At 60.2% G+C, this 27,689-nt stretch overlaps 1 protein-coding gene across 4 annotated transcripts in view; it reads right to left on the bottom strand.

The window, feature by feature from the left end:
* Window positions 1-27,689, bottom strand: part of PRKAG2 (protein kinase AMP-activated non-catalytic subunit gamma 2) — a 188,918-nt gene that overhangs the window by 69,826 nt on the left and 91,403 nt on the right. The gene's annotated exons all lie outside the window — the stretch shown is intronic.

Genomic DNA, 27,689 nt, shown 5'->3' with positions numbered 1-27,689 from the left:
GAAGTTGTCTGGGAGAAAGTCTCACACACACACACACACACACACACACACACACACACACATTGGACGCTCTTTCCCCTGTTCGGTCAAACCCCGTTTGGTCCCCTCTCCTCCCCTACAAAGCACGGTGCCCGGAGCACCCTCATCACTCAAGAGAAGACAGGAAGATTCACAGAGGATTCAACAGAGTCGAAGGTCAATGTCGCAGACGTCACGTTACAGCATACGAGGCGAACTATGACTGTCGAAACGCGCATCATCACTACGGCCTCCGAGAGTTCGCAGTCGGGGGAATTCGCCGGGAAGGTGAGTGAATGGGACTGGGGAGGGGACTTGCAGAGTGAAGGTTTGGAGGGACGGAATGAAGAGGAAGCACACGGGGAGATTGGGGACACGGATCCACCAGGACACTCCCGTCTACGTGAACGGGGTCTGTGCCGTCCAGGGGGCCCGTCTCGGACAGGCGGCCATCACTCATGTCTAGTTGATTACGCCATCAGATCATTGTTCTGGGTTGAATTGTGTCCCCCAAAGAGACATGTTGAAGTCCTAATGCCCAGCATCTGTGACTGTGACCTGGTCTGGAAACAGGGTCTTTGCATACTGCAGTCGGGTGGGTCCTTAACTCAGTGTGGCTAGTATCCTCACGAGAGGGGGAGTCAGAGAGACGCACACAGGGAGAAGGCCATGCGACAGCGGAGGCTGGGGTCGGAGCCGCGCATCCGCCAGCCGAGGATGCCAGGTGCCACGGGCGACGGTCGGAAACTGGGCGAGGCGGGGAAGGGCTCGCCCCAGGGCCCGGGAGGGGTGCGGCCCGGCCAGCACCTGGGCTCAGACCTCAGCCTGCGGAGCTCGAGGGCACGAAAGCCTTGTTTCTCGCCCCCCGCTCGTGCTTCTTGGCCACGGCAGCTCCAGGAAACCGACGCCGTGGCCTGGTGTGGATTCCTTTTCCAGGAGAAGCGGGATCCGGATGTGGGCCTGGTCTCCGCATCTCACAGGGGACCACAGAAAACGTTCGTTTGAAATTTTTCAATTATGCAAGTGAAAGCAAAGATGCCAGTGGACACGGCCAAGGCCACCCACTTGCTGCTTCTGACCGAGACAGGAACCACCAGTCAGCCCACGAAGCCAGCGCCTGGGTCTCCCCCGCCCAGAACGTGCTCTGTGCCACGTCCCGGACAACTGTCCTCCATCCCCGTGCACATGTGTGTCCCCCTCACTTCCTACAGTGGCCTCCCAGTCAGGTGTCAGGTCAGACAGGCTTCTGACTCTCCACCTGTGAGGCCTCCGTCCCCTGAACTGTGTGTTCCCTGTCAACGACAAGCTGAAGCCACATGTAAAGCGTGTGAGTCCTTGGGGTGCAGACCCCATCCATGCACTCTAGGCCCCACAGGACCCAGGCTGTCCTGGGCAAGGGGACGGAGCTGGGTAAATGCCCGCCGGCCAACAGGAGACAGGAGGGAGCAGGGAGCGGGTAAGTCTCAGGCTTAGCTCGAATTTCCTCTCCCTCCCTGGGGAGAACATCTCGCTCGGGTGGAAGTTCTGGAAGTGACCAACTAAAGGAGCATCAGTCACACTCAGCACAATCCTGCTCCCCAGCCCCAGGCTGCCCTCCGGGGAAGCTCTCGGTGGAAGCGGGAGCTAGAACGTTCTACCCTCAAACCCCAAACCCTTCTGAAAACAGAAGTTTCCCCTCAAAGGTCCTGAAACAGGCAGAAGCTTTGTGAGGGGCAGGAAGTAATGACGAGGGGGAGGGGGAGCAGGAATGGAGCAGGAGAAGCTCCGCGGTTTAGCAGCTCTGAAGGGCATTCTGGCGGGCAGGATGACAAAGGAGCCGCCTGGCCCAGGTCCCAGCCCTTCTCCAGGCCAGGCTCCCGGGTTGTGGCACCAGCGTTCCCCAGAGATGGCCACAGGAGGGCGAAGAATGAGGACGCCGGCCAAGGCTCGGAGGGGTGTGCCAGCTTTGCAGAGGCGGCTGCTGGGGGCCAGGGGAAGGCAGGGCCTGTGCTACTTTGTTTGTGGCGCCAGGCGCCTGGCCGGCCCCAGGCCCCCAGGAGTGGTGGTGTGTCCGCCCTCGGTTCTTTCAGTGAGAGAGTCCTCAGCCTGGCTCCTCGCAGTGCGGCCTGGAACGGGCTAGCTCTCGGCGACATGGTTCAGCAGGCAGGAAATTCTGTGGTCCACGCTCAAAACTCTCCCCCCAGCCATGGGATGCAGGGGCCTGTCCTGTGTACTTCTTGGGGGCTTACCCTGCTTTCTGGGGTGAGTACTGGAACCCCAATAGAGGGGAAGAACAGAGTAGGGTGGGGTGGGGACAGTTTAGGCTCAAAAGCTTGTGCCACCGACCACATCCTAACCACCCACGAGAGCCCCTCCGGGAGCCTCGGCTCTTCCTGTTAAGGAGCAGCCGGCCCTGAGACCTCCAGTGCGTCCCTCAGCCGGCACTGCAAAGCACCCACAGATGTCCTAGTGCGGGGCAGCATCCAAACCGGCCCCTCGGCCTTGCCTGTGACCTCGCTCCCAGCCCCGGCCGGACTTGCTGGCTCAGACCACCCCCACGCGGCCCGTGAGAGAACCAGGGGAAGCAAGTCCCCCCTGGGGAGGGGAGGCGTTAGGGCAGTGCGGCTCAAAGCTACATCTGCGGACGCATCTGTGTAACTGCTCCGTGGCAAGTGCACAGGGTCATCCATCACCCGGCGTTTGGGAGGCGGAGGCTGGAGGCACAGACGCTCATCCGTTGGAAGAGCTCAGATAAATGATGGCACATCCGCAGCGGCAGCCACGGTCCCCACGGAACGCAGCAGGCCCCGGCGTTCTGCGTGTCCCGGGAGGGCGTGGTCAGTGACGAGAAGCAAACTGCAGAGCCATCTGTGCAGAACGATGCCATTTGTAGCTTCCAAAAAAGAAGGGAAGAATACGTATGCCCATGTACCGACGATCTGCCCGTCTGCGTGTGCCTGCAGCATCTCTGGAAGGATCTGGAACACTGGCTGTGTCACGTGACGGCGGCAGCTGTTGGGGAAGCCTTCCGCTGCGTGCCCGTTCTGTGTTTCAACTTTCGCATCATGTGAATGGATCGTCTATTCAGAAGGTTACTTTTTTGAGCCACTGGTCTGCTTTTGAGCCAAGAGGGCGGCGAACACTGTTTTTAAGTGCCCCTGCGGACGGCGGGCAGGAAGCAGAAGCCCACGGTGTAGGCCTGGCCTCACCTGAGCCGTGGGCCTCGAGCGAGTGGGCCCCTTGCCCTGGACAGGTGACCCAGGTGGACCCGACGGCTGTGCACACGCCCACGGCCTCCCCGCCAGCGCCCTGGGCGGCCCTGGCCTTTTTCACGCACGTGGTCTAGAGTAACGAGAGAAAAGGAAAAGCTCGTTTGGTTCCTGATCTCAAAACGTCCTTGCCGACAGTCGTGCCGAGCAGCACGGAGCGAGGGGGCGCATTTTCGGCTTCCGCTGCGTGAAGGGTTTGCTTACATGCGGTTTCTAAACCCACCGGTCAGACGTGAGCGGGCCCGTGTGGTTTTTCGCTTCGGAGGGATGGTGAGGAGGGTCACAGGGGGTGGTGGCACAGGCAGGGAGAGGTAGCGTCCCTGCTCCTAAGGATCCGTGCCACCAAGAGGGGCCTCGGAAGAAGCAGAAAGTCCCGGGCGATACGTGCGGGCCGGGGTGGCACGAGGGAGGACCCACTCCCCACGGCCAGGCCTTTTCTCCAAGAGCAGGTCACTGCTCCGATTTTTAGCCTTTTCTTCGTCAGCTTTCCCTCTGCCTCGTTGAGCTCGGCTCCTCCCTGCTTCATGCCTCGCCCTGGACGTGGGTGGGTGTTCTCGCTGCCACCAGCCGGCTCTCCCCAGGGCTCCTGCGCCTTTGCAGCCCGCTGCTTCGAGACTGTGCTCCAACTGCCCCAGAATCGCCCGACCCCTGACGGGCACTGTCCAGGTGTTGTCCCCGCCCCCTCCTCCCACCAGGCCAGAGTCTCTTGACTCCGGTCCCAGGATCGGCCTGGACTGTGTCACCATCTAACGGCACTAGCTCTGGCTGCACTTGAGTATTAACCCGGAGTAAGGTTTTGGGCTGCACGTTTTGCTTACGGACTCTAAATCTGTTTCACGATCTTTTATAATTGAAACTACACAAAATACGTTAGAGAAAAACCCAGGCTATCTTGGAGTCACAGCTTTATGGTAAAGCAGTAGGTGAAGAATTCTATTAAGAAAAAAACACTTCTTTTAGGACATTTTCTCAGGTTCTTACTCTTCTAGAAGGAATCTGGGAAAAATAGGCAGTTTTTACAGGGCTCCCTGTGCCGAGTCATTGAAGAGTTGCCTCTGGCGTGTCGGCATTCACACGGGTAGACGGGCAAAGGACCACGGAGCAGGCGTGAGAGGGGGAGGCCGTGGCATGTCGCAGGGGCTCCCTTTTACTCAGTCTCGCAGTGTGGTCCCAGCCTCCGGGCTGGCCCCGGCCTTTGGAAGAGCCGCACCCACGTCACGCTCATCCGGAGGCCTGAACTCTGCTCCGGGACGCCCAGTGTGACCCTTCACCTAGAGCAGGAGATAAGAGCACACGTGTCCTTTGATGCCGACGCTCAGAGGCAATCCTTGGGGAAGCGGGGAGAGAGAAAAGCCCTCAGCTGTTTTGTAAGAGGAAGAGATTCTAGAACGATCCACTTCCCACACAAAATGGTTTGCGTAGGACCATCTGCCAAGGGTTCTCCCGGGAAGGGGAGATGGCAGTGCCAGCCCCCTCCGGTGATGGTCTTCGTGGAGTCGCAGAAGCAAGAGGTGTCGTCTGGTGCTGCACAGATGAAGTCTGCTGAACGTGACAGCATGAGGGCAGCCCCCACCAAGGAATCACAGCCGGTGAGTGACCCGAGCGGATGAACGTCTCGTGAGCTCATTCTGCAGTGGAGGACACGCAGACCCTGAGGAGTGAAGTGTCAGAAGTCGGGCCACTTGCGGCCACGAGCTGGGCCTTTAGACTCCTCGTGGGGTCCGTCCCTGGGCCCGGAGGGGTCGCAGACCCAGCTTCATGACCATGGGTGTAAGTGAGGGTACACATTCGCACAGGGGACAGCAGGCGCCTGGAGTCGGGGGTGAGAGGGGGACCCTCAGGGTACCCTCTGCCCCCTCACGGCTGCACACGGGGTCCCCCTGCAGCGGCTGCACAGGGACGAGGGGCTGGAGGCCGGCCATGAGCAGGCAGGCTGGGTTTGGGGCAGGAAGAGGAGCCGAGGCGACTCTAGGTTCTTTCCTGGGTCAGTGTGGTGACCGCCACTTCCTGAGGCCACAGGGAAGGACACGGCCTCGGCAGGAGGGCACGGAGTTTCACGCTGTGGGAGCCGGGGTGCCTGGTGGGCGTTTCCAGGCAGAGACTCCTCCACCCCCGGGCCTTGCCCTGCTCAGACGTGCACTCTGGTCAGGTCTGGGTTCCCAAGCACATTCGGACAAGCCGCGCTCTCTCCAAACCGCCCGTTTATAACACGCATCGCTCAGCCCGTTGCTCCTGCAGAGCCAGCCCGTCAGTGCCCACAGGTATCGTGACGACGTAATCGCAAATCTGGTTTGAGGGTTCGCGTGGAATTCACTCCGCTGAGACGGGACCCCAAGGCCAGGAATCTCCACGCCCGCCTCCCCTCTCTGCACCTGGACACGGCTTTGTCCTGGCCCCCGCTGGGGTTCCCGGTCGCCCACCACCTGCTTCTTATTCTAGCCGCAGGAGAAATTCCCCAGGAGCTGGGAAGTTTGTGGGTCCCAGGACCCTTCGATAATCGGATGAAATCGACATATGAAGCGCGGACACACAAAAGAGTCTCTCTTTCTCTCTCTGAAATAACCTCGAGGCAATTCTAACTCTCAGAGCCAGGTTCCAAGAATTTGAGTCCCCAGGGGTCCCCACCCATTGTGACAGTTTTCATTCCCACAGGGTGGCCAGACTCCCACCGTGTCAGCTTCTAACAGGAGCTGTGTCCATGCAATAGCAGAACATGGGCCTGAACTCTGGTGGACAAGCGACGTAACCACCGGGCTGAGAGAAGGCAGTGGCACCCAGACCAGGACGTGGACGGATGTTCCTGGAGCATGCTCAAGTTTTTCCTTTACTCTCTACAATTCGGGTGTTTGAATCACTGAGAACCTTGCTGGCAGCTCCCCGCCACCCTGGCACAGACTGGGGGCGCTCGCCCCCGCTGGACTGCCTCACCCTGCGGGTGCTCCCAGATCCCCTGCCTCAGTACTGGTGAGCAGGGGTCGTGGACGATCCACGGAGGGCTCTGAGCCGCGTCCCCTCCCCAGGGTGTGTCCTGGGTCACCCTCAGTTATGCGTGTCTCTGACAGTCAGGATGCACTGTCCCGCCAGGCGCGATGGCACGTGGCTCCTGGGAGCACTTCCCAAATCTCCACCTTAGAAGCGGGAGGAGGAGGAGGAGGAGCAGGGGAGACGGGCTGGGGGGAGGGGGAGCCCGCCCTGCTCGCCTTCCTGCCGGGTCCCCGTGGGCCAGGGGGTGGCTGGCAGCCATTCCCGGGCATTCCCGTCCTTGGTGCCGGAAGCAGCCGGCTGCCACCGGGACACCGAGCAGGGCTCTCCTGTGGGTCTGTTGACTCAACAACACATCACCTGACACCACCCGCCAGGCCTCTGGGTGCGAGCTGCCAGGGACGGGATGCTGCGGGAGCCAGGGAGGCCCGGGCGGGGAAGGCGTCCAGGCGGCCTCCGCACCAGCGCTGGCGTCTGCGGGGCTCGGGCTCGGCTGTCACCTCCTGCAGGACGGCCTGTGAGCCCTGCCGGCCGTCTGTCCCCAGCGATTAATGAGGGTCTCCACGGAGGAGGAAGAGGTGCGGGAGGAAAGCCGCAGAGAGAGGGGAGTCGGAGTCTCGTGGTGGAAACACATACACTGGCTGCACCCGTCCTTTGAAAGACACCCCGGAACCTCAAACCCAGGCCTGGCCTCCGCCCTCGACAACACAACTACACGACGACAGTCCCGGGAGACTGCACGCCGGAAGGTTTCCTTTTAGGAGAGGTCACGACTCCACCAGAGGGGATGGGAAAGGGTCCGCCTTCCTGGGGAGCCTAGAATTCCCTACCTTCCAGCGTCTGGCCTACAATAACCACCCCTGTCGGAGCTTGTCTCACGGGCAGGGGAAGGCCCCGACCCCCCAAACACCTCGCCTGCTCCATCAGTCCTTTGCGGACGCAGCCTTTCCACACGCTGCCTTTACCAGAAAGGCCCCGTCCCCTAACCGGTCATCTCGGCCGACCTGCTGGAGGCTGGTCCCGTAACACTTACTCCACAAGTGACGCCGAGGGGGCGCCACCAACAAGGCACAGCAAGGGAAGATCAGCGGGAGCCCTGGACCAGGCGTACTCAGCTAGGACGCCCCGTCCCCGCGTAGCTGAACCTTCCCCTCTGGTGTCCCCTCCCTGGGCTTCCAGGACTGTGTGTGAGAAACGATGTCGATGTCGGAAGGCTGTGCTCAGGGGGGCGGGCTCCTTCCCATCCCCCTTCCCACTCGCTTCACCTTCGGCATCTCCTGCTGGCTCAGTTCGTCTCTCTGCAGTTAATCATTCCTGCTTTTCACGTGCCCGGCGCACTGTAGCCTTATGAAGTGACAGCGCGCTGTGGCTCCTTCTCCACACATCCCGTGTCCTCCACCGGGCGCCCGCCGTAGTGGGCCTCACTCACCGCTGGGCGCCCAGCCCGCGCTCCCTGACCGGCGAAAGGTCCCCAAGAAGCACCGTCCGTAAAAGCACAAATGGAGAAATCGGGTCGAATCCCAATGTAAAACTTAAGACATTGCTGAGGGAGGACGTATTTGCAAAACACGTATGGGAGAAAGAACACGTATCTGGGACACATAAGCAACTCTAAGACTCGCTCAGAGAACAAATAATTCAATAACAACAACAACAACAAACAGACGAAGCAGGTACATGGCCAAGGAAGCCGAAGCAATGACAAGTGACCAGCGCATCAGAAGATGCTCAACGTAGTAAGGACCAGGGAGGAGCAAGTTGAGACTGCGGTGAGACACCGCTCCACGCCCGTGTGACGAGCTCGGCATCTTGCAGAGCGAAGACGGTAAGTGCCGGTGGGAGCGGGGGAGCTGTCACCGTCGCCGATGAAAACGCAAAGCAGGACAGACGCTTCGGAAGCCAGTCTGACGGTCTCCTCTAAATGTGAACACACGACACCCGGCCATGCCACTCGAAGGAGAAACGGAAACTCACGTGTACCCCGAAAACTTTTGCGAGTGTCGACGGCGGCTTCATGCATAGCTGCCCTAAACTGGAAACGACCGAAATGTCCTTCGCCCTGAACAAACGACCCGGCGCGTCCACACAGAGAGCCACCCGGCTACGACGAGGAAGGGACAGATGTGCGGGCAGATGCGCGGACCTCGGGAACTTGTGCCGAGTGAAAAGAAACCAGATTCTGTACACACCGTGTACACGTGTCCACGTATGCGATGTTCTGGAGAAAGCACAGTTCCAGGCAGCAGAGAAACGACAGGTCGTGAGGGGTCGAGAACGGGGGGGAGAGGCTGACTCGGAAAGGGCAGCAGGGAATTTCGGGGGGCGGGGAGATGGAACCGTTCCGTGCCTTGGTGGTGGTGGTGATTATACCACTAGATATGTTTGTCGAAACTCACAGAACCAGACACTAAAACGGGTGAGTTTTACTGTACGTAAACTCTATGGCAATAAACCTGACTTTTCCAGAAAGTGCTCTAACGTGAGCCTGGCGCTGGGTCCCCTGGGCCTTGGAGACGGAGAAGCCAGGCTCTGATGGAGACTACTCAGCATTACGGTAGAAGTGCTGCCTGCTCTGGAGCCCAATACCTGCTCAACCAAAAATAGCAGCTGGCATCCCTTCCCTCGGCCGAAGGTCACCTCGGGAGCCGGGCTGGCGCCACCACTGTGAGGAAAATGAGTGAGGTCTTGGCTCTAGGGTCCCCTGAGGCTCAGGCACCTCCCCCATGCAGGCAGCCTGTGCCCTGCAGACTGGGAAGGGAGAGGGTCAGAGAGAGTTCAAGGGTTGGCTGGGGAAGGGGGAAGGTCCCTGTGGAGTGGGTGGGAGGCCAGGCCCGGTCCCCCCGCAGACAGGGTCCCCCAGCCTCACGTTCCACCTGACGGCACCAAGCCCTCAGACAAGTCAGCAAGTGGCATCCTCTCCACGGGGCTCCTGGCACTGGTCTGAGCACCCAGAAAGGCCCCACGACGTCCAGCTGCCCACCCCGGGCCCGGTGGAGGGCTCTGGGCCCACTGCACAGGGCGGCACTTTCGCCTTTTAAAACATCGTGATGAGAGACAGTGTTTTGTTGGGCGTTTTAGAAACCTATATGCCGAGTACATGAACACTTACGAATACGTTAGTGAAACTTTCTGAATGACCCGATGTGTTGATCAGAACTGCCTCTCCTCAAAAAAAAAAATTTTTTTTTAAACTGCGGTAAAATACACAGAACACAAAATTTCCATCCCGACCATTTTAAGTGTATAAATCGTGCCATTACACACACTCACACTGCTGCGCGGCCATCGCCAGCCTCCACCTCCAGAATGTGTCGCCTCCTCAAGCTGAAACTGCCCCCCTTAAACACTGGCTCCCCTCCCGTCCCCAGCCCTGACATCCACCCTTCTCCCGTCTGGCTCTGTGGCTCTGACGACGCTAGGGACCTATGTAAGCGGAATCACACAGCGTTTGTCCTTTTGAGACGGGTTCCTTTCACTTGGTGGAATGTCCTCCAGGGTCCTCCTCGTCCTAGCAGGTGTCAGAATTCACTCCTTTTTTGAGGCGGGATAACATCCCGTCGTCTGGCCAGACCACAGAGCGCTTTCTTTAAAAACTCCCTCCCAGCTCGGCTACAGCTTCGTTTCTCCTCCTAGGTCTCCGAGGGCTCCTTCCCGTGACGGCACAGCCTCCCCACAGCCCGGAGACCTGGCTTCCGTGTCCCTCACGCAGGGCCCGAAAGGCCCAGACCAAGGTCAGGTGCTTGGTGCCCACACTGCCCCTAAAGACTCCTGGGGATGCCCCCGCTGTCCCTCTTGGTCAGGAGCCACCCTGCCCAGCCCGTGCCACTTCCCATCCCTTCTTCCGGGCTCTGGTGTATGTGGCATGGTCACAGGACCTGGAAGGGTCGCCAGGTCTGCGGAGAGAGGGCGTCCAGGGAGCTGTCACACATTCTTCGCCCTCTCGAAGCCAAGTTTCCAATGTGCTATCTGAGAAGCCCTGCCAAGGGCAATGTGACATTTACATGACACCCGGCGAGGCTGCCGGCAGTGACATAACTGCAAGAGGGCGGGTGGGGGGTGTGTCCCCGGGCACAGAGCCTGCAGCTGGGCACAGTCCGCTGACTCGATGTTGTGTAAACGAAAGCCACGGTCACCTGCTCTCCCATGTCTCGGCAAAACCTGCTCCCTCTGACGTGACAACAGAACCACGAAGCCGGTCACCTGCACCCGCCCTGCTCTGCAGTCTCCCCTCCCCCAAGAAAGCCACTGGAGAAGCGACCCATCGACTCCCTGGGGAGGATGGGACACACGCCCCAGTGCGAATGACTCTGAGGGGCTCCCAGAGAGGACGAGCCCTCCTCAGCGGGCGTGTGACAGCCAGCCCGTGGGTGGGCTCGCACGTGTGTTAGGGCCTCCTCGTGTCCGGGCACGGAGCTGGGCACTGCCACGGGCTGCGGACACCTGGGGGGAGGCGCGGCCTCCGCGCTCTTTCGGCTCACTCTGCAAGGCCTTCAGTAGCAAACCCCAGTGCTGGCGCCCGCTCAGGCTGCTCACTTACAATCTGAGCCACCAGTGCGACGGGCAGATCGAATTTGAAGCCTCGTGCGGCCACCACCACCAGGCAGCAGGGCACCTCGGCTCCTCGAGTGTGCGGGAAACCATGTCCCCTCCCGGGGTCTGAGCAGAAGCTGTAGCCGGGCGCTGGCCTGGCCCTCAGCCCAGCATGCGGGGTGCCCTGGCTGCAGACGGCGCCCGTGGGGGGCTCTGGTCCCCAACGACAGGTGGAGACCACAGGTGCTGGACCTGCCAGACCCTCAGCACAGCCAGAACATTCTGGGGTTCCTCTGGTGGAAAAGGGAGCCCCAACCTGTGGACGCGGTACCCCGACTCCTCAGGGGCTCATGTGCTTGTACTAGCACAGGGCCTGCTGGGGCTCCCCGGCACGCCCCCCAGGACCCAGCCTCAGATCAGGGCCTCCTCCCCAGCCCCTGCCAGGGCCACCAGGAGTTCCCCGGGCCTCGTGCCCCCCACTTCCTCCTCCTGTTTGTCACATTCAGAGCGTGGCTCTGACGAGCCTCGTCCGCAGCTGGCGATGCTCGCAGAGAGAAGCACAGCCAGCCTGGGCCCTGTCACCGCGTGTGTGGCAACCTGCCGTGTTGGGCGCACACAGGGTCGCTCAGCCATGCTCTGGGCAGCGTGACCCAATGGGACCTCATCACGGATGCAACAAGTGGCCGCTCCAGTGACCTGGGGCAGGTGGGAAGGTGGTGTTGGGGGTTTTGGGGGCACAAAGCTAGGCCACGTGCACTGCTGTGGTCACCTGCTCTGCGGGCCACCACCCAGGCCCGAATGGCATCACCTCCTCTCTGCCTCAGAGCAGGAACCTCTCTTCCGTGCCTAAAAGTTGGAGGGCTGAGGGGAAACCATCACCCCCAGCCACGAAAGGTGCAAGAGCTCCCCTGAAACCTCCCACGCACCCTCAATAAACTTTCGAAGATGGTTGGAGGGCTGGGGAAGGCAGGGCTTGAGCCAAACCCCCCTCCTTCCCAGGACAGAAGTGGAGGGGGAAGGGCCAGCCCATCGCTGGTCACTGTCTCTGAGCCGGCTGGTCCTCTGCTGGGAGGAGCTGATAACAGCCCAGCCTGGCGCCCAGGATGGCTGCCTGGGCAGCTCTGTCCTCTCAGGGCCTCTGGCGAGCAAGGGCTGCCACCTGCAGGCTCAGCCACCTGCAGCTCCCTCATGCTCACCTGCCACAGACTCTGTGAGATGGAAACATGGGCCCTGCCCTGGGGGAGTCTTGAACGGAGACAGGCAGCGTCCATCACATCTGGGTCACGGGGATCCCGACAAGGCCAGGTGCTTGGTGGGGTGCAGCCTGTGGGGACAGCCTTGTGGGAGAGCAGCAGCCTGGGGGACGTGGTGGGGGCTCCACAGCCCGAAGGGGTCAGGACGAAGAGGGCCTTCCACCGCGGCCGCCCCGCGGGCTCCCCGAGTTCCTTCCCCTGTGAGCCGTGAGAGCGAGCCCTTGTCTTAGTGGGGACCCCTCGGAGACCACACAGACAGCTGTAACGATGCCAGCTCAGGGCTGTAGCCAGCGCTCCTGGGTGCAGGTCTTGCCTGGCGACTAGTGAAGATGCCCCTGGCAGGCCGCCTACCTCTCCCGGTGAGGCTGCTGCTGGCCTGTCACAAGGCCTCAGGAAAAAGCCACCTGCCTGGCTGGTGGGTGCCTGTGTGTCTCAGTTACGGTCCCAGCCCCCTGCTGAGAGAGGGGAGCCGGGGCGACCACTGTGGGGAGACAGGGAGGCCGGTGTGCCTCTGATTCACTGGGGTGAGTTGGGGTGCATTTCTCTTCAGCCTTTATCATGACGGGTGCCCGCCTGCTGGAGCTGCGCATTTTTTGATTAAAAAATAGCAAAGGGGACTTTTGGAGTATTTTTGCTTTGACGTAATCAATCGATGGGATGATAACTATTTCCTGGGTATGTTTGGGGGACACAAAAAGGCAGAGATCTTGCGGTTGGTACAAGGGACAATGGATGGGCTGAGGAGACGGAAAGAAATATATGAGCCCGTTAAGCCACAGTGCAAGGAAGCATATGATTAAGTTTGCACAAATCCATTTTGGAGACAGAAAAGATGTTCATAAAAAAATTAAAGTCGGTTAAGATAAACAGCCTGACACACAGCAGAGCAAAGCGCTGGAGGAGTTTGCGGCGGGGGTGCTGGCTGGGGGTTCTGGCAGCAGCTGGCCTTTGAGACTGATTAGAATTCGATAAATTGGAAGATACAGGGTTGATGAAGCAAGCGTGTGGAAGGCGACAGGGGCCTGAGGCTGCAGACTGTCACAAAGCAGTGCCCCAAACGCAGACACGGACAGCCTCAGCTGGAGATGGCATTGCCTGCCAATGTCCTGCTACATCCAAGATCGATAGAACAGGCCCACTGAAATTGTGCAATGCGGTTCTTGGCGCTGTGGCTTTTGCGGAGTATTTAGTAGGAAAGAGGTCCTTGGATAAGTCGTTACCGCCCACAAGGGGCACAGCAGGGGACTTTCGGCAGCCCCCTCTATGGCGCCCATGAGTGAGTGAAGCGTAGTACGTGGGAGGCTCTGTCCTGGGTGCTGGAAACAGAGCCAGAAGGAAGAGGCCCAGCCCTCAGGGAGCTGGTGTTCTGGACCCTGACGACTCGCGTGTGGTAGAGGCGCCTGGCATCGCGGGGAGCCTGCCGGCCACGCAGACCCTGGGTCCCACCCAGACCCCCGGGGCCTGAACCTACCCTGTGACGGGTCCTTCAGTGACTCTCAGGCACGACAGAGTGAGAACGTAGCTCCAGACCAGCAGTCCAGAACCTGAGCCAGAATCGGGTCCCTGGGGGGCCCCGGGAAGCAGCAAGCCTCTGGGCCCCACCCCCAGAGACGGGGTGTGGTAGCTGGGACGAGGCCCGGGACTGTGCAATCCCAACAAGTTCCCAGGTACGAGCTGCTCCAAAACCCACATGCTGAGAGCCAACTGTGTGGGTGCCGGGGGGAGCCTGGGACTATCCCAGCCACGTGCCCTGAAGACAGGCCAATGGTGGCTTCCCTGTGGGGCAAGGCCACCGTCCCTCACTCTCTGCTCTCATCCCCTCTGCACAGGCACAGTCTGGCTCTGTGCCCAGCCCCAGCCGGTCCTCCGTATTCGTCCCGCGCATTTAGAATCAGACACCTCAGCAGGACCCAGGCGGCCTGCCTGAGAATCCGAGGGCAGGTCGCACAGGAGGCCCCGGCGTATCATGCAGACCAGACCACAAAGAACTAAGAGGCAGCCTTGCTGTGCCAACGAAGTCACAAAATGCAGGTGACAGTGCGCATCAGGGCACCAGTCCTTGTCTTGCATCTCTCAGGGGCTCGTCATGACCCCAACCCTCCCTGCCCCTGGGGGCTGCTGCCCAGGGAAGAGGCCTCACTGGAGCAAGCACGTGTCACTGGCTCAGAGCAGTCCCTGGGCCAAGGGTGGCTCTGAACAGAAATGCTGGGTTACCCAAACTGTCCCTCCACAGTCTGCAGTTGTGCCAGTCACCAGCCACGTGTGGCTGTTTATATTTAAAATTAAATAAAATTAAAACTTCAGCTCCTCATGGCTGTTATGGGTTGAATTGTGCCCCTCAAAAGCACATGTTAAAATCCTACTCCCTCCTCTCCAAAACCTGTGAATGTGACTTATTTAGAAACAGGATTACGGAAGGAAGTCAGTCATCAAGTTAAAACGAGGTCATCGGGGTGGCCCTAATCCAACGTGACCGGTGTCCTTATAAGAAGAGGAGATCTGGACACAGACACACATGGGGGGAGGATGCCGCGTGAGGATGTGGGCAGACGTGGGGTGATGCGCCCACAAACCAAGGGCTGCTGGCAAACACCGGAAGCCGGAGTCAGGCAGGGGGCACGTCCTCCCTCGGGGCCTCCAGGGGGGGCCAACCTTCTGACACCTCGATTTTGGACATCCAGCCCCCAGAACGGTGAGAGAAATTCCTGCTGTTTTAAGCCACCAAAGTTGTGGTGCTTTGACACCGCCGCCCTAGGAACTAACGCAGTCTGTCCAGCGCTGTCCGGCCACACGGGGACGCGCCGCACGGCACAGCAGGAGGGAGGCTGGGGAGTGATGGACCAGGTTGTGAACCCATCTAACCAGCCCCTCAACTCATGATTTAGCGGGCAGAGTGTGCCCCCAAATGCTAGTGCCCACCAGTCCCGCCCGGGGCAGGCACGGCCACGGGGCACAGAGGCTGAGCCGACGAGGTCTCAGACAACACTATCCACCGTAAGACACACCACTGCATCGACCAGCCAAATGCCAAACACAGTTCTGATGATCGGCAGGTGACGAGTTAGCGAGGATGTCTCGGCGTTGAGACTACGTGAATGCGACGGGGCTGTCCCTTCGGCTGCCCTGAGCAGAGGCACCGGCATCTGGAACGCACGCTGAAATGTCCTGTTATCAGAAACCCCCCTGCTGTCAGGGTCGGCTCAGGTCGGCAGCCCTCCCTGTCATTCCTGCCGCCGAGAGAGAGGCCCACTGCCTACAAGAGGCACGAGGAAACGAAGGGTCGCTGCATGTGTCCACTTCGCTCAGGACGCCGTGCACGTGCGCACACACACGCACATGCACACGCACACACACGCACATGCACACACACACGCACACGCCATCACACGCACATGCACACACACACGCACACACACGCCATATGCACACATTATCATCAAAGACGCATGCACACGCACAAATCGGACTGGTGGCCCCGCTGCTGTGCACAAGCCAAATCGGAAGTTAATCCCACTGGGGAAGGTGGCTGCAGAGCACTGAGCCTTGAACGAGATCACCCAGCAGGCTGAACACAGAGCCAGCAGCGGCACGAAGCTGGCCCTGGGGACCGCCAGGTGCTGTCCTTGCCGCAGCTGCATGTGACAGACGCTGCTCACGGAGACGGGCGGTGAGGGCGCTGTGTCTGTGCGCGCGGGCACACAGTGAGATGTGGGGGCCGTGGTGTGGCTCGTCTGCGCTGCGCCATCGCCGAGTGAGGCAGCGTCTGTCTCTCTGTGCGGCAGGGGCTGGGGAAGCTGGGACGACTCCTACACTCGGCCCATCTGGAAGCCACGTGTCCCTGTCCGGCGGCTCCTGATTTGCTTGCTGACGTCAGGGGACATGGGACATGGCCATGTTTGGCCAACTGAGCGGCTGTGGGCAGCAGGGAGGGAAAGAACGCGCCTGCTGAAGTGCCGGGCTCTTGGGTCCCCATCCGGAGTGAGAGTGGGAGCCACAGGCCTTTCTCCTGGGGCACACGGCAAGCGGCATCGCGGCCTTACGGCAGTCCCGGGAACAGGGGCTGGCCTCGGAGTAGCCCTTCATGGCCAGCTCCACCTTACCTACTGCCTTTTTACGTGACAATCCCGACACCGGCCTTAGGCCATGCCCTCTAGCGCCCCGAGATAGCACTGCTGGGGGCGTGTTGAGAGCCTGCAGCCTGAGGCTTCGGAGACCTGCCTAGTGCAGGGACCTGCCTCGCCCACCGCAGGCCGGTTGGTTGGGGTGGGCGCTCCCTTCCCGGAGGCAGAGGTCAGACACCACGTGCTCATACAGCTTCGTGTGACCCAGCGCGGTGGGTGCTGATCGCAGGGAAAAGCAGCCCGAAGGGGTCTGCACTGTGCGAGGGGAGCCCCTGGTCACGGGCAGCTTCGAGGCCGCTGAGCCCCGCCAAAGGCCCCACTTCTCCGAGCCGAGTTGGGCCCCCCCAGTGCCGAGCCCTTCTGTGGACAGGACACGAACCACTGAGAGTCGCCCGTGCGAGCGTTGGGGTTCCCAGGGACAGGAAGTGACCGAGCCCCCTCTCCGGCCGTCACACTTAGCCCACCTCACCTTTCCGCAACCACAGCTCCGAGGGCACCTGGCCCAGCCGGAGTCCTTGGGGCCCGTGTGGCATCCCACGTGCCACAGAACGCCGCCTGGCCTGCTCTGACTGGTGGCCCCACTGCCGTGCCCGAGAAGCAGAAAGCCAGCGGGGCCTGGGGACGCTGGAGGGGGCCCGCCGGCAGGAGACCCGGGCCGGGTGCAGCCTGGGTCACGGCCACTGACAGAGAGGCTGCCGAGCCACGAGGAGGCTAATTACGGGCCGCGTGGTGTTCCGCTGCCTGGGAGTCAGCGCCCGGGCTCCTGCCCCTCGCTCTGGACGGCCGAAGGCGAAATCAAGCCTCACTCATGGGTGGTAACGACCGGTTAGTAGCCAGGGCGCCTGAGAACCTTCTAACAGCCCGGACCGGGAAGCCGGCTCTGGCCTCGCTTGCCTTTAACCAGTCAGATTCTCCACCTTTATTCGTCTCCCCAGGATGTAGAACGAGGGCCCCGAAAGGGTCAGAGCACCTCCCCACAGGGACAACGATGCCCCGTAAACACAGAGACGCCAAGACCGCCACCCGGGGGCACCGGAGGCCGGCGTGCATGCGGCCACCGCCATCTGCTTCCGTAAGACGCGTCCTCGGAATGCAAACTTGGTTTCACAGAGTCCCCAGCTGACGTCTTCCTGCCTCTCTCCTGGGGAGTGCATTCGAAGCGGGGACGCGAAGCCGGTGGCCTTAACGGCCGCCTGAGCAGACGCTCAGTGTCGGCCGCCTCCACCATGTGGCCCAGCAGTTGCTTCTACGTCTTAAACCTGACCTTGAGGCCACTGTGACCCCCCAGGCCTCTGGGCCCCACTGCAGCCAGCTACCCTGGCCAGGGAGTGGGAGAACAGGGTGCCTGATCACCCCCCCAAAGGTGTCTACTCACAGGGGAGCCGGCTCCCCTGGCCCCGCCCTGTCTCTAACTCAGGACACATGGAGTAGCGGGGGAGGTCCCTGTGATGGGAGCCAGTCCCGGGACCTCCAGCCCTGCTCCAAATCCCCGGACGTTTAGCGCCTGGTCAGAGCACACGCTCGCACACCCGGTTACAGCTAGGTCACGCCACTAAAGCCCAGGCCTCTCTCGGATGCTTCCCAAATTGGAGGCGGCCATGTCCGGGCCACGACAACATGTCCCCATTCGACAGATGGGCAGGAGACCCTGGAGGGTCAAATGCTCGTCGGTCACCAGCACGGAGCCACGGGGCAGCTGTGTCTGGGGGTCTCTCCCTTGTATTGATCTGCGGCCGCAGACGCCTCTTGGCTTATGGAACCACTGAGGGGCCTTACCCCACTCACGCCCTCCAGCCCATGTCAGCGTCCCCAGGGTCCCCCAAGCTCAGAGGATCGAGCCGTTGCCTCCGGAGGTCAGGAACGGAATTTAAAAGGCCACCATCCGTCTTCTCCATGGGGAAGCGGAGGGGTGGCCAGCTCTCTAAACCGCCTGGTGCCCGACCTGATGCAGCCGTCCGGCTCTGTGAAGCAAGCCAGGTGGCCAGGCCCTTGAAGAGGGCCCACTCCCCGGCAGGGGCAGACACGGGACACGGGACGCAGTGCCTGACCACAAGCCAAGTCAAACAGGGCCAGCCCGTGAGCTGGGCTCAGGTCAACAGAGGGCTCTGAGCCAGGCCAGCCGAGCCTGCAGCTCCACCAACCCCCCAGAGACCACTGGGGCCGACGCAAAGCACCGGCTACAGGCAGCGCTAGGCCCCAGGCACGTGAAGCCCACGGCAAACAGGGTCAACATTCAGCCAGAAAACCCCTAAACCCCAAAGCAGGGGAGAGGGGCATGTAGGCACAAGGTACCGAGCATGCACCTTAGCAAGGCACCGTAGACACACCCTCCTGTCCTAGGGCACAGTGTGGCGTCCACTGCAGGGTGAAGCCCAGGCAGGGAAACGTGGAGCTACCCACCCGAGGGCACTCGGCGGAGCCGGACTCGAACCCAGAACTCTCTGTCCCCAAAACCCAAACTGCTTTTCTCCTGCAACTCTCACGTAGCCAGCTACTGCTCAATACTCCCTCCCCCCTGCCCCTTCCTTCCTTCCTAGAAAGAAAACACTGTTCGCATAGAATATGTTTCTCCCTGTTCACACCAGTGTTATCCAGGTCACGCTGGAAACAACGAGAACGGGGAAGTGTCCAGACGCCACTTCTACCGGGGACCCGAGTGTGAGAGGAAGTGGCTCAGTACGGGACAGCGACGGCTCGCGACCTCACGCGTGGAGCGACTGGCTTCCTCGGTGGCTGCCTCCGTCCCGAGTTCGGACGCAGATACTCCAGGGCCACGTGGGGAGTAAACGGCAAACGAGCCTGATGCACCGCAGACGCTCATTAAACACCCAGGGCCCCGCGCCCGCCTCCCTACGATCGGTTCCTTGCACAGTGAGACGGAGGGCGGTTTCGTGGGGGCTTCCCCAGGGAGCGCCTCCATCCCAGCCCGTGTGCCCTGCCGTCTCTCGGGGCAAAGGCAGAGCTGTACTCGTGTTCCTGTTCGGGGCCACTGACCGAGATTGAACAGAACAATACCAATCCGGGGTTCTCGCTGGCTGGCAGAGAGCAGCTGCAACACATCTGACTGGAAGTCACCACACAGGGCCATCAGCAGGTCACAGATTCCTAACCGGCAGGTCAAGCTGGGTAGTGACGCCCCAGGCCGGTTATGTCTTTAGTGAAAGGTTTATCTTCGTCTTAAGCCAGCCCTGCCTATTGTTTCTGTGCCTCTAGGTTAACACACCTTAGAAATGCCTCCTTCTTAGACCCTCCTCCAAAGGGAGCACAGCGTCCTGTGATCCTGTGATCCGACCCCTCTTGCTTTCTCCCACCTCCACGTCACCTTCCTCACGCTCCCTCCTTACTCCCAAATGCATACAACAAAATGCCAAGTGTTGCCCTCGGGAGCATGTGAGATCTGCTTGCTCCCCGGCCATTGTCAGTTGGCTCAAGTAAACGCTCATAAAATTCTCTACAGGTTCAGTGTTTCTTATGTGGATGACATCTTGATATTAGCACCCCTCCCCCACCCTCCATCAGATAGGACCCTAAGCCTGCGATAACTCAGATCAAAGGAGGGTGAGCTGGGAGCTCGTACTGTGAGACGCGGGTGCATTGCCGAGATAGAGACCTCTGTCTGGTAATAATGCCCGTCACTCTGTTCTCCTTTGTGACTCTGGGTGTTTATTAAAGAGGCAGAGGGCAGGCAGGGCAAGCCCACCTCATCCAGACAGGGGCTGACTCCATCTGTCCTGGCTCGAACCACCAGTGCCCACCAGTCACAAACCATGCTGCGGTGTTTGTCACACGCAGAGCTCAACCTGGTCTTGCGCGTAACAGGTGCATGGTAGTCACTTATAAAGGCAGGTGGGGAACATTATGCCGATGTGAAAACTGAAGCTTAGACATCATCGAGCTTATGAGGCTCCAAAGAAATTCGTTCTGCAAAGCATAGGGATTGATAACTCCTTTCAGTCAGTGGTTTGAATTTCTCTAAGGAAAACAGTGTCTAAGCCACGGAGGGCTGGGGGAAGGGACAGCTGCCACACCTGGAGCTTCCATAACTTTAGAGAAGTGAGCGTTGGCAGTAGTAGCGAGGACGGCAGAAATGGGCCCCGTGAGAATTTGGGGGAACAAAAGAAGGAAGGAGATTGTCCTTGCAAAGTCAATTTTTGAAAATCACATAAAAGGAAGACATAATTAGCCATCAATGAGAGTTACCCAAGAGACTGATTACACGGCTAAAGAATTTGGGTAACACCCGTAACTCCACTCGCGGTGACCCGGGTCACCTGCAGGGGAGGCAGAAATAATATTTTGCTCTAATTTAGTAAGCAGAAAGTTTTGGGACAAATTCCAAGAGGACAGAGCAGTGGAAGACAGTTGTTCACGGGCACAAAACAGGAAGCTTCGCACGCCCCTCCACACACACAGTCCCAGGGGAGGGTGGCTCCAGACTCTCCCAGGTCACACTCTCGACCGCTCGGCAGCCTTCGGTCTGGCTCCCTGTGTCACTCAGCTGGTAGGCACTGGTGTACACGACAGTCCCCATAAGTGCCCGTCGTCTGTGCCACTCAGAGAAGCCAGTAGATCTGGAGAGTGTCTATGAGCCGAGAAAGTGGTCTGTTCTTGGTGTGCTGAAAATGCTGTTCTTTTTGAGTCAACAGCGCTGATGAGCTGTCCTGAGACTTGGTGACTCACCAAGGAAGTGTCACCACCCGGGAGAGAGGCCTCCCGGCAGCCGGTCTCAAGCTGGCTGGCACCTCACTGGGAGGCCCAGTCCCTGTGCTGGGGGGGACGTGTGTCATTCCCTTGGCCCACCAGCTTCTCTACATCTTCCTAGGGCGGGAGGGGGTTGTGTCGACGTCGGGGTGCCCCCAGAATCCTCTTTCCCACCCCCCCTGTGGTGATGGCAGGTGGCCACGGGACTGGCCTGGCCGATGGACGTCCTGGGCCAGCCTCGGCTTCCACTGCACAGAGCAGGTGCGAAGCAGGTGTCCCGTGTCCAAAGACGGGTGTCTACCGCGGCCAGCTCGAGCTGCCATAATGAAACACCACAGCCTGGCAAGCTCAGACGACAGAAACCTTATTTTCTCATAGTTCCGGAGGTTGAGAAGTCCAAGCTCAAGGTGCCAGCGTGGTCGAGCTCTGCTGGCCTGCAGATGGCTGTCTTTGCTCTGTGTCCTCACGGTCCTCTTTATAAAGGCCACCACTAGATTAGGTCTCTACCCTTATCATGACCTTGTTGAACCTTAATTATCATCTAAAAGCGCCATTCCCAAAGACAGTCACATTGGAGGACAGGGCTTCGACAGGTGACTTTCAGGGGGGACACGTTCCGTCCATGGGGGTGGCAGACATCCTCCCGGTGTGCCCAAGGCCCAGCACAGGTGTCGGTGTCTGTGTCCAGCTCTGTGTGGAAGTCCACTGTCCTTGCTCTGAGAGTGACTTTAGGCCCGTCTCGGGGACCCTGGCCTGGTTCTTTGCATCCTGGGAATCCTGTGAGCTACTCAATACTCTTCAATGCATTTTTTTTTTTTTGGTCCACGTAAACCAGCCAGAAGGAATTTCTGGGCCTGTGACGAAGAGCTGTAACTGATGCTAAGCCAGACGGGACCCCCTTCCACGGGGTCCGAAGCTGACTTCTCTCAATTTCCAAACGGGATTCTCTGGTTCTTGCTCACCGGATCGAAAGGTGGGGCTGCCCCCGCCTCCCCCCGCCTTCTGTTTAAGACCTGGCATCTTCTCTCTTCATAGCATCGTTGCCAGTGCTGCCTGGGGCTCTGCACCGCTCGGCGCTTCGGGGCCTGGGGCATCAAGAGACTGTGTCCCTGCCCCACCTCCTTGGTGGGGGACGCCGGGCGGACCTGTGAGGGAACGCCTGTGGAAATATCCCGGGGAGCTTTCACGGGGCGAGGGGCATCTCTGCCGTGATACCCCGAAACGGTATCCGACAAGGTGGCTCTGAAGCAGTGTGTCAACATCCTGCCCCCCCACCCCCACCCCATTCTAGCGCCAAGGCTGCCACAGCTCAGCTCTGGAACCGTCACACATCTGACACACGGCATGTGGCCCTGGGGTCCCTCTCCTCCCCTCCGCATCGAAACTCGCTCCAGGAGGGGATCTAGACTCTAGCGCCTTCTCCCTCTGCAGCAGCTCCTCCTGGGACTTGTCTGTCCCCGTGGGAAGAAGGGGACAGACAAAGGGGGACAGGGAGTGGAAGCAGGACTCGCCTGTCCTGAAACCAGCAGCCCTGACACCCCGGGGCTCTGTGCCAGCCGGGGCCTCGAGTGGGCGTTTCTGCCTCCCACGTCAGCCGACACCTCAGCACCAGGCCCGGCTCACAGGGTGGCCTGTCACCCGCCACTTTCTTATTATGGCTGTGCTGCTAACACGCTCCACACCGATTAGATAGACGGGGGCCCCCAGGTCCCGACTGCGTGCCATTCTCCACCCTCCTAAGGCCTTGGAGCCCTCCAACTGCCTCCCCACTCCCAGCCTCCGACACCCCCTACCCCCACCCCAGTCTCTGCCTCCGGAAACGAGCGAGGCCTGCAGACAGGAGAGGCTGTCGCCCTCCACGGAGGCGGTGCTGCAGAAGTTCTCTGCGGGAGTCACCAGCCCTCTCCCTCCAGAGGCTCCTGCAAGGACGGGTGGACCACGGCCTCGTTCGGGACTCGGGTCACTTTAGAGTCAGTGTCCGGCAATTCCTGAACAGTCTGTTTCCCTACAGTCACCAGTAACGGCTGCAGGTCCCTCTGGGGAAGGCTGGGGGACATCAGCGGTGTACCTTCTCAGCAGGGTCCTGGCGCTCTTCCTCGAGGCGACCCGGCCCCCCTCGGTCCAGGGGTTCTGGGTGTGTAAACCGGCTCCAGCCTGGGACTGACTGAGGAGTCACGGCTCTGTTCTTATGATTCCTAGCCAGACTTCCGTCCACTTGACCTAGAACTCTCTGCGTACACAGATGAAGTAAGACGTCAGCTCACTTCTAGGGACACTGTGACGGGCTGGCCAATGAATGCCACAGGCTGGACCCTTCTCCCTGCCGCTTCGACTCTGCTGTCCCTCACAGTGACCACGCCCATCTTGTCTGGGGTGATTAAGTGCTGCCACATGGCCCCTGCCACCTGGGGGGCCACTGCATTTAGGATTTCCAGTTCGGGGGCAACAGTCCCACGGTAACTTCTGACCTACGGAGAAGAGTGACCACAGAGCTCATCAGGGATGCTGAGGCCTCCCTTAAAAATGACTTGTCACAGTCTCGGTGAAAAGCCTGTCCTCTGGACCCCCAGGGGTGGGGTGGGGATGCGAGCAGGTCTTCCGCGATAATCCATAATCTGGCTCACACGCCAATCTCCCGGAGCCCGAGGACGTGCTCTTCTGCAGTGTCCCAAGGCAGGCCCGGCTCAGGCTGCAGCCGCCCAACCCAGCCGACCGCCAGAGCCCCTCATGGAGCCCAGAGTCCCTCCTCGCCCCTCTGGCCAGCCCAGGAGTGAGTGTGCCCCCTGCGAGTCAGCACCAACCGCTCCGGCAGACACCACACCCAAGCTCGCAGGTGACTGTGCCAGGGGCCGTGCTGCTCAGAGCCCCTGGGGCCAGGAAAGCCTGTGAGTGCCCAGTGCCCTCGGAAGGCACTGCCGGCCCTCGCTCACCTGCAGCGAACAGCGGGCTCGCCTCCAAGTCCCACGGGGTCCCTCCCGGGCTTCCTGAGCCCTGTTCCATCTTTTCTAAGGACCGTGAGCCCCGGGCCACCTCCCCGGGCCACGTCCAGGACTCCAGCCTCCCGCACATCTCCGACCCAGTCACTAGTCCTCAGCGGAGAGGCTGGCTCTTGCTCGGCTGTGACGTGCCGCTCCGCACGGGCTGAGAGGCCCGGAGGCCACCAGGAGGGAGGGATAAGGTGACAGAGGGTGACGCCAGAACCTGACGCAGACACTCGCACCTTTAGGAGATCAGACTGAGGAGACTGGGTGGGGGGGTGCTCACCGTGTTCCCTGGATCGCACTGCCGATGACTGCCCCTCAGATCCCCACAGGGCTCGGCATGCTGGCAGTGACTGCAGAGGCTCCCGGCACCTCCTTACACACGGCAGCGGGGGTCGTGAGGCCCCCCGGGCCCGTGGGTGCACAGCAGTGCCCTGGAAGCAGGGACATTCATCCCCCCTCGCCCGAGGTGGGCGCCACGTGTCTGGTCCTAGGCTGACAGGAATGAGGGTCTGTCACTGTCTCCAAGGCCTTGGATCGAGGCAGGGAGAGATGACCATGTCCACAGACCGGGTAAGCAAAATGTGGTACCTACAGACAGTGGGACACTATCCTATCTGTAAAAGGAAGGAGATTCTGACACACGGTCCAACACGGATGAACCCCAGGGACACTTTGCCAAGTGAAATAAGCCGATCACGAAAAACGTACAAACAAATACTGTACGATTCCACTAGAATTGTTGAATTCGTAGAGACGGACAATGGAGAGGTGGCTGCCGGGGGCCGGGGGCGGCAGAAAGGGGAGTCCGTGTTTAAGGGGGACAGGGTTTCAGTTTGGGGAGACGAGAACGTTCTGGAGCTGGAGGGCCGCATGGCGATGACTGCGTGACTACGTGGATGCACGCAATGCTGCTGAACTGTACACTTGACAGTGGTTAAAAAGGTCAACTTCACGTTATGTATATTTCACAATAAAAATGCAAAAAGAGAAAGGAGTGGGCATAGCGTGAACGGCTGCTGTGTGTGGCTCGCGGGCAGCGAGGGTCCAGTGGAGCAGAGGGGGTCCAGGGGAAGGTCCGAACCGAGACCCCGGTGCCCCTCGCCCGCCCTTGATCCGAGCACAGAGCTACCTCCCGCAGCACCTGCTCTGACCAGTCCGTGTGTCCAGCCTGAGCCTCAGAGGCAGGATCTCAGGGAGCCGCTCAGCAAAGCACCCATCGGGTGTTTAAAAACTCACCCTCAGCTGTGGTAATACAGCCGAGTGCCTACTGTGTGCGGGCAAGGGGCTCAGGGTGTGACACGTCTTCACAGCAACCTTTGAAGGACCACCCCTGCTCAGCCCTGTCCACACAAGGCGCCCCCTTCCCGAAGCCACACCCTTTAGGAGCCCACCAAGATATCAAGGTTTCTGATGAAGGAGGACTTTATCCAGCTTTCACACACTTTGAAATATTATTTTACTTCATGATTTTAAAAATACAATAAAATGCACTAAAAATAAATAGACATACTTCTCCTGGAGGAGGACAGAGACCAAGGCCAGCCCACCTCAGCGGGGCCTGCGGGGCTGTCCCCGCCCCGCCCACGGCCCGCCCCACGCTGACTCGATCCAGCCCACGCCATCGCCGCCTCCAATTCTTTCAACTCCTTTTCATACGCAACAGGACCCTGAGTCCTTGCGCCACTCTGCTGATTAAGTCCGTGCCCTTGAAGAAAGTTTGCAGTCGCACAGAAGCATTCAGATTACAGTTTAGGAAACTAAACAAAGCCCAAATGAAAGAAGGCTTTGTAGTTATTAAATTCTGTGGTTCAGACCGTGAAGAAGACAGCCGACGTTCAGAGCACGGGGAGACTTCGGCGGGGCTGCGGCAACTTGCAGCACGGATTTGCCATCTCATTTCTGCTCCTGGGGGCGATTAGAAAGGCCCCTGGCAGCTACATCGCTGTACCTCGAAATCTGTCCGGGGTCTTGCAGCTGAGCGGACTGAGCCCTCCCCCACTTTGATTTTCTTTGATTTTTCTATCCCATAGATGAAGGTGATCTATTTTTAGTGAAGAGCCTGGTGTAAGTGAGGCGTTGCTATAGCGACAGCTGGTGGTTACAAACCAGGTCCCGCTACAGTTCCCAGTCGTAAATAAACCCCAAACGCTGAGCGCAGGAAAAATGCAGCCTCAGAGACCCAAGCCACCTCCCCATCCACTGGAGTCCCCGTCTGCTGTCTGCGGGGTGCGCCATTAGCAGGCTGGGCCTGAGTCCTTGCTGGTGGGGGAGCAGAGCCGGACGTGGGACGCTGGGCACTGCCCTTCGCTGCCTCGTTGGGGTTGGGCTACGCCTCAAGTGCCAGGTGAGGGAAGACCCGCCTCTGTCTGCCCTGGGCGTTAGGCAGGAGGAGGCTGGTCGTGCAGAGCAAGGCGCGAGGGTGGGAAGCGCGGGGAAATGACGGAGTAGCACCCGCTCACGGACTCCTCCGGGAGGCGGGACAGGTGCGCGCACGCGCACGCGCACGCCGCAAGGTGTACGAGGGCTGCACGTACGGGCGCCCCACTACCTGCCGTCCTGGCCCGTGTCCAACAGAGATGCATACGATGTGCAGGACCGTTCCCAGCCGCCCCGTCGGAGCCCCAACCCCGACACCGCCCAGGGCCCCGGAGGGGGCGTGGAGCTGTGGTCCCTGCAGATGACGGAGCCTTTGTTACCCGGCAACCGAGTGCATGGACTTCGGCCACAGCCTCGGCCGGGCTGCACCTCCCAAAGTCCAAGTGAAAGAAGCCAGACCAAAACCCGCAGAACGTTGTATGGACCCGTCCTGTGACGTTCAGAACCAGATGGCGCTAATCCCGGGGCTGGAAGCGGGTGTGCGGCGGCTCCCGCGGTGCTGGCGATGCCGCTGCTTCTCTGCCTGCCGGTCACGTGAGCGTGTTCGCAGCGTGCAAATGCGACACCTGCGGCCTGTACTCCTCTGTGCGCTTCCACGTCAGTAACGCGACAGCAGCGAGGAGTTGAAATCTAGCACCGCCTTGCTCATCCGGCATCAGCGAGGTGGGGCCCGAAGGCGCTGGGTACTGGGAGAGCTCTAGGCGGACCTGTTGCCCGTGTTTTGGGACCTTCCGGGAGCAGACCCAAGCCCCGTGCGGCCGCAGGAAGTCTGGAGCCGGAAGCGCCCAGACCTGGTCATCAGGATGGGGTGCACTCTGTGGGGGGTGATTCTGGAGAAGGGGGGCTGGTGTAGCAGAGACCCCGGAGGAGCTGTGGAAGGCAAGGGGCCGCCCCCTAGACGCAGCCTGTCCCCTAGGTGCCAGCCGAAGACACGCTGATTTGCTCCTCTTTCTGTGGTACCATCCGGGCATCCCAACAGGGTCACAGCTGCTCAGAGGGCGCCTCCAGGCTACAGCCACTTCTGTTGTTCCTTTTGATCGTCTTGGGCTATTCTGTGACCGGGCTGAGTCATCCAGGAAGGAGAAGCAGAGAGGACAAAGGGGACGTCTGACTCAGTCTCCCGTATGACTCGGCCAGCCGGGGGTGGCAGTGGGGTGTGGGTGAAGAATGTGGCAGAAGGAGGGGTGGATGGGGTCCACCTCATGCACGTTCAGTGGAGGGCAGCTCTACGGGACAGAGGTCCAGTGTCACCACACACCCAGCACTGCTGGATGGCCTGAGACCCTCGGCTCTCCTTCCACAGGTGCACCTGTGACCGGCACGTCCCTGGGCCTCTTTGGGCCTGTTCCCCACTCTGTAAAAACGGAGCTCAACCTCCACCACCTACTCTACCTGCCTCAATGAAGTCATCGAATGTAAAACATTGTGGCAGCCACACCTTGGGACGTCATCGTTGAAGCCAACAGCGACGTCCCA

The sequence above is a fragment of the Pteropus medius genome, unplaced genomic scaffold (assembly GCF_902729225.1).
Source record: "Pteropus medius unplaced genomic scaffold, Ma_sr-lr_union100, whole genome shotgun sequence".
NCBI classification, from domain to species: domain Eukaryota; kingdom Metazoa; phylum Chordata; class Mammalia; order Chiroptera; family Pteropodidae; genus Pteropus; species Pteropus medius.
This window is presented reverse-complemented; position numbering and strand designations above follow the sequence as displayed.